Source organism: Drosophila kikkawai, unplaced genomic scaffold (genome assembly GCF_030179895.1).
Source record: "Drosophila kikkawai strain 14028-0561.14 unplaced genomic scaffold, DkikHiC1v2 scaffold_89, whole genome shotgun sequence".
In the NCBI taxonomy this organism is placed as follows: Eukaryota; Metazoa; Arthropoda; class Insecta; order Diptera; family Drosophilidae; genus Drosophila; species Drosophila kikkawai.
Genome location: NW_027222751.1, coordinates 30,880 through 43,922, shown reverse-complemented (window position 1 = coordinate 43,922; position 13,043 = coordinate 30,880). Strand labels below are relative to the sequence as shown.

Sequence of the window (13,043 nt, the reverse complement as noted above, 5' to 3'; positions counted from 1 at the left end):
ATTCATTTCTTGGGTTCGCAAATGATGAAAGCTCAGCAAAAACGATTTTTACCAATCTGGACGCCATTTATGAGCGAAAGAGTCTGGCATCTCAGCTTTCTATCAGAAAGCAATTACTGTCATTAAAATTAAAAGGAGAGGTCACACTTGCAAATCATTTTGTTACTTTTGACGAGTTAATTAGTGAGTTAGTAGCATCAGGGGCAGAGATGGATGAGATGGACAAAGTGTCACATCTTCTATTGACAATGCCAGCCGCCTACGATGGGGTGATAACTGCTATAGAGACTCTATCAGAAGCAAAAATAACTTTGGCATTTGTAAAGACACGTTTGCTAGATCAGGAAATAAAACTTAAAGGTATAAGTAAAGACACAAGTCTTAAATCATTGCAAGCTGTGGGAAATTATAATAAAAAGGAACAAACAAAATTTAATAATTTCAAAAATAAATCAAAATTCAAACCAAACAAAAATAATTTTAAATCAAAATATACATGCCATCATTGCGGTAAAAAAGGACACTTTAAAAAGGATTGTTACCATTTTAAAAGGCTAAATAAAAACAATAAAGAAAACGAAAGTGGAAAACAGGCTCAAGTGGCCACAGTTGAAAAAGGTTTCGCATTTATGTTGAATCGTGCTATAATTAAAAACAAAAGTGATGTTTCATTTATTTTGGACTCGGGCGCGTCAGACCATATGATAAATGATAAAGAACTGTTTGCTGACTACATAAGTTTAAAAACACCAATTGAAATATCAGTGGCAAAGTGTGGTGAATTTATTTATGCTACGGCAAAAGGCATAATGAAACTTAAAAATGAGTTCCAGAAAAACATTACTTTGGAAGACGTACTTTATTGCAAAGATATTCCACATAATTTAATCTCTGTTAAAAGAATGCAAGAGGCTGGAATGGTTATTGAATTCAACGCAGGAGGTGTCACGGTTACAAAGAACGGTAACATAATTATTAAAAACTCCTGTAAGTACAATGTGCCAACTATGGAATTTAAAATATGTTATAAAGCACATACATTAAACAATAATCATTTTAAACAGTATCAGTTGTGGCATGAGAGGTTAGGACACGTTAGCAAGGGAAAATTTTTAGAACTCATACGATATAATATGTTTGAAGATACTGAAGTGTTAAAGAATGTCCATCCAAATGAAGATATATGTGAAGCATGTGTTAAAGGCAAACAATCAAGATTGCCATTTGAAAAATTCAAAGATAAAAGTTACATTAAAAGACCATTATATATTGTGCATTCTGATGTTTGTGGCCCTATTAGCCCTCCTACTATCGATGGGAAAAATTATTTCGTTGTTTTTGTCGATCAGTTTACACACTATTGTGTTACCTATTTAATAAAATATAAATCCGAAGTATTTTCCGTTTTCAAAGACTTCATTTCAAAAAGTGAAGCCCATTTCAATTTGAAGGTTGTCAATTTGTATATAGACAATGGGCGGGAATATTTGTCAAACGAAATGAGAGAATACTGTGTGGAGAGAGGAATTACTTATCATCTTACAGTGCCACATACACCCCAATTGAACGGGGTATCTGAACGTATGATAAGGACTTTAACAGAAAAGGCTAGATCCATGATACATGGCGCAAATTTAAGTAAAAGTTTCTGGGGTGAAGCTGTCTTAACAGCAACTTATTTAATTAACAGAAGCTCAAGCAAAGCATTGAAAGACATAACAAAGACTCCCTATGAATTATGGCATGAAAGAAAGCCATGTCTAAAATACCTGAAGGTATTTGGTGCAACGGTATACATACACAACAAAATCCGAAAACGAAAGTTTGATGAAAAATCAAAAAAGGGTATACACGTTGGGTATGAACAGAATGGGTTAAAAATTTGGGATGTTGAGTCTAGAAAATTTATTGTGGCAAGAGATGTAATTGTCGATGAGACAAATATGAAAAATTCTAGGACTGTGGAACAAAATTTTAATTTTGTGGAAGAGTGCACTGAAAGTGATCAGCTTGATATCCTCAAAGAAATGGAGGATGGTATAGATGTGAGTAAACACATGGAAAGTGATCAACAATGTATCCTAAATAAAAGTAAGGAAAGTGCAGAAGAAAATTTCCGGAATGAAAGTACGGAGGAAAAATCTAAAATGCAAATTTTAGATATACAGCCTAGTTGTGAAACATCTCTAGAAGAAGAGGCTATAAGTGTTGAGCACCAATTGCCTGATTCACCCCAGAAAGAAAAAGAAACTGAAATAAGGCGAAGTGAGAGATTGAAAGGTAAACCACAAACATCTTATAGATTTCTCAATAATTGTTTAATGAATGCACATGCTTTTGCGAATGATACTCCAAACTCCTTTGAAGATATAAATAACAGAAGTGATAGAGTGGAGTGGGAAAAAGCAATTCGTGAAGAGTTAGATTCTCATACTTATAATAACACATGGAGTATTGTTGAAAAGCCAAAGGATAAAAACATTGTAGACTGTAAATGGGTTTTTACCATTAAACATAACGAACTTGGTGAGAATATTAGATACAAAGCAAGACTAGTAGCAAGAGGCTTCACACAACAGCATTTGATTGATTACGATGAAACATTCGCACCTGTAGCGAGAATTTCCAGTTTTAGATTTATTCTATCACTTTCAAACCAATTTGACTTAAAGGTTCACCATATGGATGTGAAAACAGCATTCTTGAATGGCCTGCTTAAAGAAGATATATATATGAAAATTCCTCAAGGACTACCTTTCGAAAATGATAAAGTCTGTAAATTGAACAAAGCTTTATATGGCCTTAAACAAGCTGCAAGATGCTGGTTTGAGGTATTTGAGAATGTTTTAAAAGAAATTGGTTTTGAAAACTCCGCTGTGGATCGTTGTATCTATATATTAGATAAAGGATGTATCTCTAAAAATATATACCTGCTCTTATATGTTGATGATTTAGTAATAGCTACTGAAAACATTGACACCATGACTAAACTAAAATCATATCTCATGACAAAATTTAGAATGACTGACTTACTTGAAATTCGTTATTTTATAGGAATAAAAATAGAAAGAAAATCAAACAAGTTCGAGCTCAGCCAGACGCCTTATATTAAAAATATTTTAAAGAAATTTAACATGGAAGAATGTAATCCAGTAAGCACTCCACTACCAAGTAAAATAAATTTTGCGGCCTTAAGCTCAAAAGAAAGTTATGATGCACCGTGTCGAAATTTAATAGGCTGCTTGATGTATGTAATGTTGTGTACAAGACCGGATTTGTGTGCATCAATTAGTATATTAAGTAGATATACTAATAATAATAATATTGAATTATGGACATGTTTAAAAAGAGTTCTTAGGTATTTGAAAGGAACAGCTGATCTTAAATTAACTTTTGTTAAGAACTCTAATTTCAAAAATATTATTACAGGATATGTTGATTCTGACTGGGCGGGTAGTGAGTGCGATAGAAAAAGTACAACCGGTTACATATTTAAATTATTTGAATCATATGTTATTTCATGGAAACTAAGAAGCAGAACTCGGTGGCTGCCTCATCAACTGAAGCCGAGTACATGGCTCTATTCGAAGCAGTTAGAGAATCTTTGTGGATTAAGTCTTTAATGAAAAGTATTAAATTTGAAATTAATGAAGCGATAAAACTTTACGAAGATAATCAGGGATGCATTAGCATTGCAAACAACCCCTCATGTCACAAACGATCAAAGCATATTGATATTAAATACCATTTTTCTCGGGAACAGATTGAAAATAAGCTAATTGTTCTTGAGTATATTTCCACAGACAACCAACTAGCTGATATTCTTACAAAAACTTTACCTGCAGCCAGATTCCTCAAGCTAAGAAGCAGAATGGGTCTTACTGATGACGATGAACAACAAACCTAAACCAAAAAGGATGAACACTCCTATCTACTATGAAATATCTTCTTATTTTGCGTTTTTTTTTTATTAAATTTTTGAACTTAAATTTATTTTAATTTATCTACATATATATTTGCTTGGTTTGATTGGGTTTTTCTGGGTTTTCCCCAATCCATGCAACAAATGTTGAACCAAGATATTGTATGCACCCCAGAAGGCACAGCATGTCTTATAAGTTTTTTTTTGTACTGAATTGTTTTTTTTTTTAGTTTATTTAATGTTGTTTTTGAGGAGGTGTATTAAATGCAACCAACATAAGTCTGCAACATTGTTTGGCTGCAAGACAAAAGCAACATCAAATACTTAGAATTAAATGTTGCGGAGATCCTCAAATACCTAGAATTAAATGTTGCGGAGATCCTCAAATACCTAGAATTAAGTGTTGCGAAGATCAACTATAAAAGGGACACATTGAAATGTATTTAGTTTAGTTCGCGTAAAACAACCTTTGTGAATAGTAGATGTGCTGTGCCAAATGAAAGAAAAGACTCATTAAATATAATTATAAACTATAAGTGCATATGTGTTGTTAATAGGAGGGTGGTTTTTGCCAACAAAAAAAATAAGGGCGTGAAGCGAAGTGCCTTGGAGAAAATTACATTCGAGAAATATAAAAATTGTTTGTTCACAGGACAACAAGAAAGTGATAGCATGTATTTGTTTCGGTCTAGGGGGCATGAAATTAATACATACAAAATTACAAAAATTACATTAGATAATAAGGATGACAAGAGGCTAATATGTGAAGACGGAATTGCCACAAAAGCGATAGGACACTATTCGACAAGAGAAGGGGAACTTATGGGGTGTATCTCATCTCTAGCAGACAGAGCACGGGGGTTAAATAATGAAACTCTTGCGATAATGAGTGAAAGAAAGAGAGAAGACTTAAAAAGAAAGTTGGAGGAAACAAACAGTGCGCTCGACGAATATGAACGAGATTTAATTTGGCATTATATTAAAATAGCTAAACTAGAAAATCCAGAATTTGTGATATAAAATATAAATTCAAATTTGTAAATAAAACATTGTATTTAAGTTTTAAACTAAAATAATTTATTCAAAATGTTTAGATCTAAGATTAAAATATAATGTATAATGTAAAGTTAAAATTAAAAATAAATAAAAATTAAAAAAATAAAAAAATAAAAATAAAATGTGTTGTATGTGTATGTTTATTTCATTACAAAATTTCAGATGTATTTATCCAGCTGTCGTCACTTTTCGGGAAGCCCAACCAACGTACGAGTGCTCTTTTGCCTTGTCTTTTAAGTACCTTTTCAACTAGATATGTGTTGGGAAATCGGGTTTTTTTCAGCTCTTCCTTATAGAATCCGCCTTTTACGGGATTTCCATTCAAGTCCTTTAATAGGTATGTTACCGGATAAGTGTTTTGAATTTTGTATATTGTAAAAATTTCAACATTCCAATTCGGAGTAAATCCTTTTTCAAAAACTCCCTTATATTTCGAAATTCGAACATTGTCACCAATTTTCAGTTTGCTACCTGCAAACATTTTGATATTATTGTACACCGTTTGCAAGATATGCCTCTCATTCTCGGCGTTTACTTCTACGGGAGCCATTTTTATAGTCCTGTGTACTTTATTGTTGTAAAAGTTAATTAAGGCTTGATACATATCGATCCATTTATAGGTCCCATTGTAAGAAAACTCCTTCCACATTAGTTCTTTTAATGTCCTGTTGAATCGTTCCACAATGGAAGCCTTTAGAGTACTAAATGTCGAATAATGATTTATTTCATAACGATTCATCAACGACTTAAATTGTATGTTAAAAAACTCTTTACCGTCATCTGTTTGTAGATGCTTAGGTACTCCATACCCAGAGTTGAAAATTTTTTCCATTGCTTCAGAAACATGTGAAGCAGTCTTAGACTTAAGTGCTTCGCCAAAGGCGAGCTTTGAGAAGGTGTCAATAACTGTAAGAAGGTAGCGATATCCCTTATTCGTGGGAGAGTACTTTTGCATATCCACCAAGTCAGCCTGCCATAACCAATTTATTCCCTTTGTAATAACTCTCCGACGTAGAAAATGTTTTCGTGCAGGAGCATGTAATTCATTAATAATACCCCGTCTACTCATTTTCACACAAGTTACTTAGAATATCCTTTTTTTTCAATAATACTTGAAATAATAACCTCAAGTCTGTCTAAACGATCCTCAATATCGGTGGCCCTCACATCAGGAATACTAATAATTAACTCCTCTTGATGTGACATTAGCGATGCTCTTATATCGAGTATAGCCTTGTCAACATATTCTTTAATGACTAAGTCCGAATTCTCTTTTGGAAAGTCTCCATTTTTTAAGCGCCTTCGCTGAATATTAAAGTTTCCATCCGTATCTATGAAGAGTCCTGTCCCAGATTTTTCATATCGTTTTAAATTAGTGTTCTGCTTGTCATGTAAAAAACGTCCAAACTTGTCAACGGACATTATGATTATAATCTTATTTGATAATGTTTCATAATTATATACTTAATTAGAATATAATTTTAGCCTCTCTTAGTTCCTCAATTATCGATGTAATCTCATTATTGTGGTTTTGATTGCCTGCTGATTCCGATGCTATTAAGAGCTGAAGTCGTTCCACTAATTCATTTGGATCGTTCCAGTAGATTAATTTAGGCTTATTCATCTCAAGTGTCATGAAACCAGACCCACTTATTATTTCTTTTTTCCCTTTGGGTGTAGATTCGGCGACGGGTACCTTAGCTAAAAGTGGTTTAATAATTTTCGAATATTTCAATGCTCTCGTTCCTTTCACTTGTCCATTTGGTTGAAAATTTCTTCGATACACATTTGTTTTTATTAATATTTCTCGATATATTTCCAGGTCATCTGCATTATAATTATTTGGGAGGTGGTGACATATTAAAGAATATAATCCGCTTGTGAGTCGCCAGTTTTGACCATCATCAAATTCAATTATATTGTTGGTTACATTTATTTTGTTATTTCCCAACATTAATTGCCCAGCTTCATTTTTGTATGGTCCATATGTCTTATCCAAAATTCGTTCTCGTGCCAGTTCACTAACATTAAAATTTTTCGGGCTCTCTTCAAACAGAGGTTGAGTTGCTATCAATGGAGATGAATTGAGGGAGGATTGCCTTGATAATACACTTGGTGCGTGGAGAGACGTTTGGCTTGATATTGCAGGTGATTTATTTAAGTGGTGATCGGGTGGTGTGAATGAAAAATCATCGTCTATTGCGGGTTGGGAGTAAAATTGATCATCATCATCATCATCATCATCTCTATTATCATTGCGAGTATTCTCATAACCATCTTCTTCAGCACTTTTCAACCTCCAATCCGATAGATTGTATTCATCTTCTTCAGCATTTGAATTTTTGTTAGGCGCAGTATAAAATGTAAGTTTCCTCTTTTTCATATGCGGAGTTTTATTTTCAATCTCCATCTTAGTTTTATCATATTGGTTCTCTTTGTGTTTATTGTACTCAATTTTTTTGGTATGATTAACAAGTTCATTTAGCGGTTCAGTTATCGGCTTAAATGTTTCTTCTAAACCCATAGTATTCTGACATTTAAATTGTTTTAGCTCAAAAAAATTTTTTTTTTAAGCATTTCGAGTTTTATTCAATTGTGATAAAATATTTTGGTTCATTGTGATGAAATTTTAGAATGTTTCAATCGAAAGAACAATACTGGTTATATCTGTCTCGGAGTCCGGTATGCACTGAGAAATAATTAATAAATCATGATCATATATACCTAATCTGATAAACCGACCTGATAATCAGACCTGATCTGTTTATCAGGTCTGATAAACCGTATCAGGTCTGATAAACCGACCTGATAATCAGACCTGATCTGTTTACCAGGTCTGATAAACCGTATCAGGTCTGATAAACCGACCTGATAATCACACCTGATCTGTTTACCAGGTCTGTTTTCATTTTTTAACTGAAATATAAAGGCTGAAAAATAAATTTCCCAAGTCCCCTTTCCCAAATAAAAATTTGTAATATTTTTTATATATATAAAAATTTTTTTTTTATTTATTTTTGTTTTCATTTTTTAACTGAAATATAAAGGCTGAAAAAGAATTTTCCCAAGTCCCTTTTCCCAATAAAAAATTTGTAATTTTTTTTTAATTTTAATTTTTTTTTATTATTTATTGAAATATAAAGGCTGAAAAAGAATTTTACCAAGTCCCTTTTCCCAATAAAAAATTTGTAATTTTTTTTTAATTTTATTTTTTTTTATTATTTATTGAAATTTGTACTTAAATCTATTTTAACGTTCCCATCCTTCAGCTTTTGGAGAGAATACGACCCTGAAGAAATGTTTTGGATTACCTCATCACTAAGGCGCGAGAACCTCTCCGGGAGGAATACATTCCTTGTATCCAGTTCCACCATAATATTGGTGCCGTACCTTCCCGTCACCCGCCTGGCCGAATAAATATGAAACGGTATATTCATCGGCAGCTTGTGAAAGGGAAACTTCCTTTTCACTCTGCAGGCGTTGAAGGCCTGCATCTGAGGGTCTTCCTCAATATCCCTCAAAAGGGCATCGATGTCCTCCTGCGTGACCCCAGTGGGGAGGTTGGAGGCGGTTGAGTTGGAGCTGGTGGAGCTGGTAGAGCTGGTGGAGCTGGATGCGTTGTTGGAGTCGGTGGAGCTGGCGGAGCTGGTAGAGCTGGTGGAGCTGGTAGAGCTGGTGGAGCTGGTAGAGCTGGTGGTGGTGGTGGTGAACTGGTTCATGATGCTGCTGTTGCTGCTACTGTTGTTGCTGCTGATGCTGGTGGCTGAATGATATTTTTCCTAGACGAGGTCCCTGAATTTATACCCGCCAAGGAGCATATTTCTCCTCCCACTGCTATCCACTTGTACTATGGTATTCGGTCTCAAGGGATAGAACGTCTAGCTTTGTAAAAGGTCAAAGTGTCCACTTCATGTGAAGTGGTTACGAAGGGTATGGGAAGAATTACAGTCTAGCAAAAATTTAAGGCATAAATGTCCACAGTTAAAAGTACCAAATTTTTGGAAACGCTGATAATTATATCTTATTTTTTCCCCTAAATATCTAATTATTTCTAAAGGCGGCTGCAAGTTACCAAAACTGTCAAAGTAGTACGAGTCTGATCCTTTCTTATAATACGCCACCCAATGCGTTCCTTCTGATGATGAGTCTGCTAAATTTATTATTCCACACTCGGAATAATGTGGTACTTTGGGTATCTCATCTCTCATATAAACCCCCCGAAAATGTGGAATATTTTTAAAGGCAAACTTCAATATATCAAAATTGGAAAGTGCTCTCTTGGGTAGCTCATTTAATAGTTTTTTGTTTATTATTATTTTTTGAAAATGATATGCCATAGCCTTTCTTGTATGGTTGTAGGTACAAGCCTTTACCCAACGATACAGATTCCATTTTTCTGTTATGTCTCTGGTTTTCCTCAAGTTGTGCCTTTGCCATCTTTGCATTGTTAATTGATTTTACAATTGCAGCGCTACCTGACGCTAAACTACCTACAGCGCTAAGGGCTGTTAAAATAGGTACCAATGGTAAAAAACCACCAACTTTTGGAACTGCTATTACCCGTGGAATTACAACATTTTTCTTACATCCCATTGATTTCGATACTGCACTGCGTGCCACTTTAACAGCATTCAATATGTCAAGTGGCTTATGCTTTCGCAATTCGGTGGTTGCCTTTTTGATGATTGATGCAAGAGATTTTTTCACCACTTTCTTTTTCTGTTGCTTTGCTCCCATACCAAATTTCTTTTTTAGCTTCATCATGTTTGTAACAAAATATGATGCAGCCCTCTCACTAATGCTGCTATCCGCTGCTTTTACTCGATCCCAAGCCCTATCAATTAAAATCGAGTCTGCTTTATGACGTTCCCCCAAATCCTTTGTAGTTGAATATGCTATATCGTGTTCCCTACAAGCTTCGTCTAAGCCGTTGATCCCCCGATCACCGCGAGCTAATCGTTTCTCTAGCTTCGTACCAGGTCCACAGTAATTATACCCAGGTATATGAGCCTCAAAGGGAAGAGTGTTTATTAAATTATTTATGAGACCTGTACCCTGTTTGACATTTGATTTATGACTGGTAATATTATAAAAATGTTTACCCATTTTATAACAACCTCAATTAACGACTGGTTGTCTTTGAATGAAGTACATATCTCTAAAACATCCGTTTATTAAGACAAAATAAAAAAATCATAGTAAAAAACATTGAAAGTGGTGGTGATGGGGAGAGTAAACATCGGCGTCACAGTTCACTGCTCCCAAACACGATCAGAGCTTTGGTGGTAGGTCCCTCCAATTGCGGAAAAACTAATGTGATGATTGCCTTAATCGAGGACCCAAACGGCCTGAAATTCGAAAATATATACGTGTATTCAAAGAGTTTATATCAACCGAAATATGAGTATTTGGAAAAACTTGTAAAACCAATACGAGGAATGGGATATTATACATTTTCAGCGAATGACAGTGTTTTGTCACCAGAGGAAGCTAAAAACAATTCCATCATGGTGTTTGATGACGTAGCGTGTGAAAAGCAAACTGCTATTCGCAATTATTTTTGTATGGGGCGACATAGAAATATTGATTCATTCTATTTATGTCAAACGTATACACATATTCCAAAACATTTAATACGAGATAATGCAAATTTTATTATAATGTTTAAGCAGGACGATATGAACCTTCGTCACATATATCGAGATCATGTTCATTCTGATATGAATTTTGAAACATTCATGGAAATTTCACGAAAGTGTTGGGTCGATAAATTTGGATTTCTTGTAATCTCTAAAGACGATGATATGAAAGCTGGACGATATAGAAAAGGATTCGATCAATTTATTATACTTGAATAAATAATAATGATAATATAAATATAATAATATTATTGTGAATAAAGTCAGTTCAGACTCAAGCATCATAATGACTACATCATTGACAATAGCTCTAAATGGGAATACATCTGTACTTTGCGAGAATTTTTTCCCACAAATTGAGCTAAAACGTAATTATGAATGTGCTCTAATTGATTTTTATACATTCAATTCTATACCGAATGTTGATAAGGGGAACAACTTATTTCATATTGGGAACAAAGTCATTGAAATACCAATTGGCTCATATGAGTTTGATGATATTTCAAAATATATTATTAATAAGCTCAAGGAGTATGAGCTTCAAGACAGTATAAAAATAGAGTGTAATATCAACACTTTACAAGTTCAAGTTATTACTAAAAATGAGACCGTATATTTTAATCATGAACGATCAATTGGTCGTTTATTCGGATTTAATAAACGAAAATTAAGACCACATGAGAAAGAAGTTTACATCTCGGATAATCCCGTCAATATTTTAAAAATAAATTCTGTTAGATTGGAATGCAACATTATAAGCGGGTCATATGTAGGGAATAAACCAAATCATGTGCTTCATGAATTTGGAATCAATGTCCCCCCTGGATATAAAATGAACATAACACCACGAAATTTGATTTATTTGCCTGTGAACACCAGAGAAATAAGCACACTAGAAATACGGATAACTGATCAGGACGGAGATTTAGTTAATTTGCGTGGGGAAACTGTATCAATCCGTCTCCACTTACGACCGACAGAATGATTATTTACAATAAAAGGGGTACTCATCGATCCTTTGATAACATTATCAAATCTAAAGCTGAAGTGAAAGCACCATCATCTTCACATCAACGCCCGGCCCTCACATTAAAAAATAAATTGATTTTGAAATCGTTGGGATTTAATATTAAATAAAGTTTATCAACTAATATTCAAATGAATGAGATCTTTTATGTCCAGGAAAAGCCTGCTAACGATGAATCTATTATTAAAAAAGAGTTTCATTCATATTATCCATATCAGCAGAACTTCAAAGCAAATGATGAAGTACGGATCAGTTTGCAAAACCAAGATTTGTATGTCCTTCCATGTGAAAGTTTTCTCCATTTTGAAGGAACGCTTAGCAAAATTATTGACTCAAATACAGGAAAGACTAGTACAAATGGCGTTAGCGGTTTGCTCAAAAATAATTGCATGGCCTATTTTCTGGATGAAATAAGATATGAGTTGAATGGGTGTGAATTGGATAGGACGCGTTTTACTGGAATAACAACGACTATTAAGAACTTTCTCTCAGTCGGCCAACAGGAAGGAGCGGCTTATCGCAATGCGGGGTGGAGTGGCGGGGACAATATCCCTTCTGGAGGACATTTCAGTTTTTCTGTACCTTTAAAAATGTTGATGGGGTTCGCTGAAGACTATAAGAAAGTCGTTTTAAACTGTAAACATGAGCTCGTTCTGTTACTTACGAAAAACCCTGATGATATGTTTGTGAAAAATGTTGATGGAAAAATCCATAACATTGCTATAAATAGTATAAGTTGGAAGATCCCCCACATCGTTCCAAGTGACAGTGCTAAAATTAAAATGTTTAATGTAGTAAAGAGTGGAGCTAGCCTCCCACTCGCATTCCGGAGTTGGGATTGTTATATAAATCCGACATTGGTTCAGGGAACACATCATATATGGAATGTCAAGATGTCTGCAAACAGAGAACGTCCACGTTTTTGCTGTTATTGCATTTACATTGAATGGAGAACTAATTACAAACAATTTGAGAAATGCAAAGGTATATCTTAATTCTGAAGTATATCCCTATGAGGATTTGAATGTTAAATATAATGAGAATCGGTTTGCTGTCTTGTATGACATGTATACAAAATTTCAAGAGAGCTATTACAATCGAGAACCCCGAGCTCTTTTATCTCCGATGGAATTCATGTCGAAGGCTCCTATTGTGGTTGTTGATCTCTCATACCAGAACGAGAGTGTCAAATCAGGAGCGACTGATATAAAAATTTCCACTGAGCTAACTGTTGCGAGTGAGATAAATACAAAGGCATATTGCCTTCTCATCCATGATCGACTAGTTGAATACTCGCCACTAACTGGATTGGTTCAACGTATCGTCTAACAATTTGGAAAGGATTACTTCATTTAAATTTTTGAATTCATTGCAAGTAGACGTACACGGATCCATCAAA

At 34.3% G+C, this 13,043-nt stretch overlaps 2 long non-coding RNA genes across 2 annotated transcripts; one reads left to right on the top strand and one right to left on the bottom strand.

The window, feature by feature from the left end:
• Positions 1-217: 217 nt before the first annotated feature.
• Positions 218-4,458, top strand: LOC138929617 (uncharacterized). The gene is made up of 2 exons (XR_011445855.1): positions 218-987; positions 3,846-4,458. It is a non-coding gene; the product is annotated as an uncharacterized lncRNA (long non-coding RNA).
• Positions 4,459-11,626: 7,168 nt separating this feature from the next.
• Positions 11,627-12,521, bottom strand: LOC138929618 (uncharacterized). The gene is made up of 3 exons (XR_011445856.1): positions 12,309-12,521; positions 12,102-12,257; positions 11,627-12,045 (listed from the first exon to the last, which is right to left on the bottom strand). It is a non-coding gene; the product is annotated as an uncharacterized lncRNA (long non-coding RNA).
• Positions 12,522-13,043: the final 522 nt, after the last annotated feature.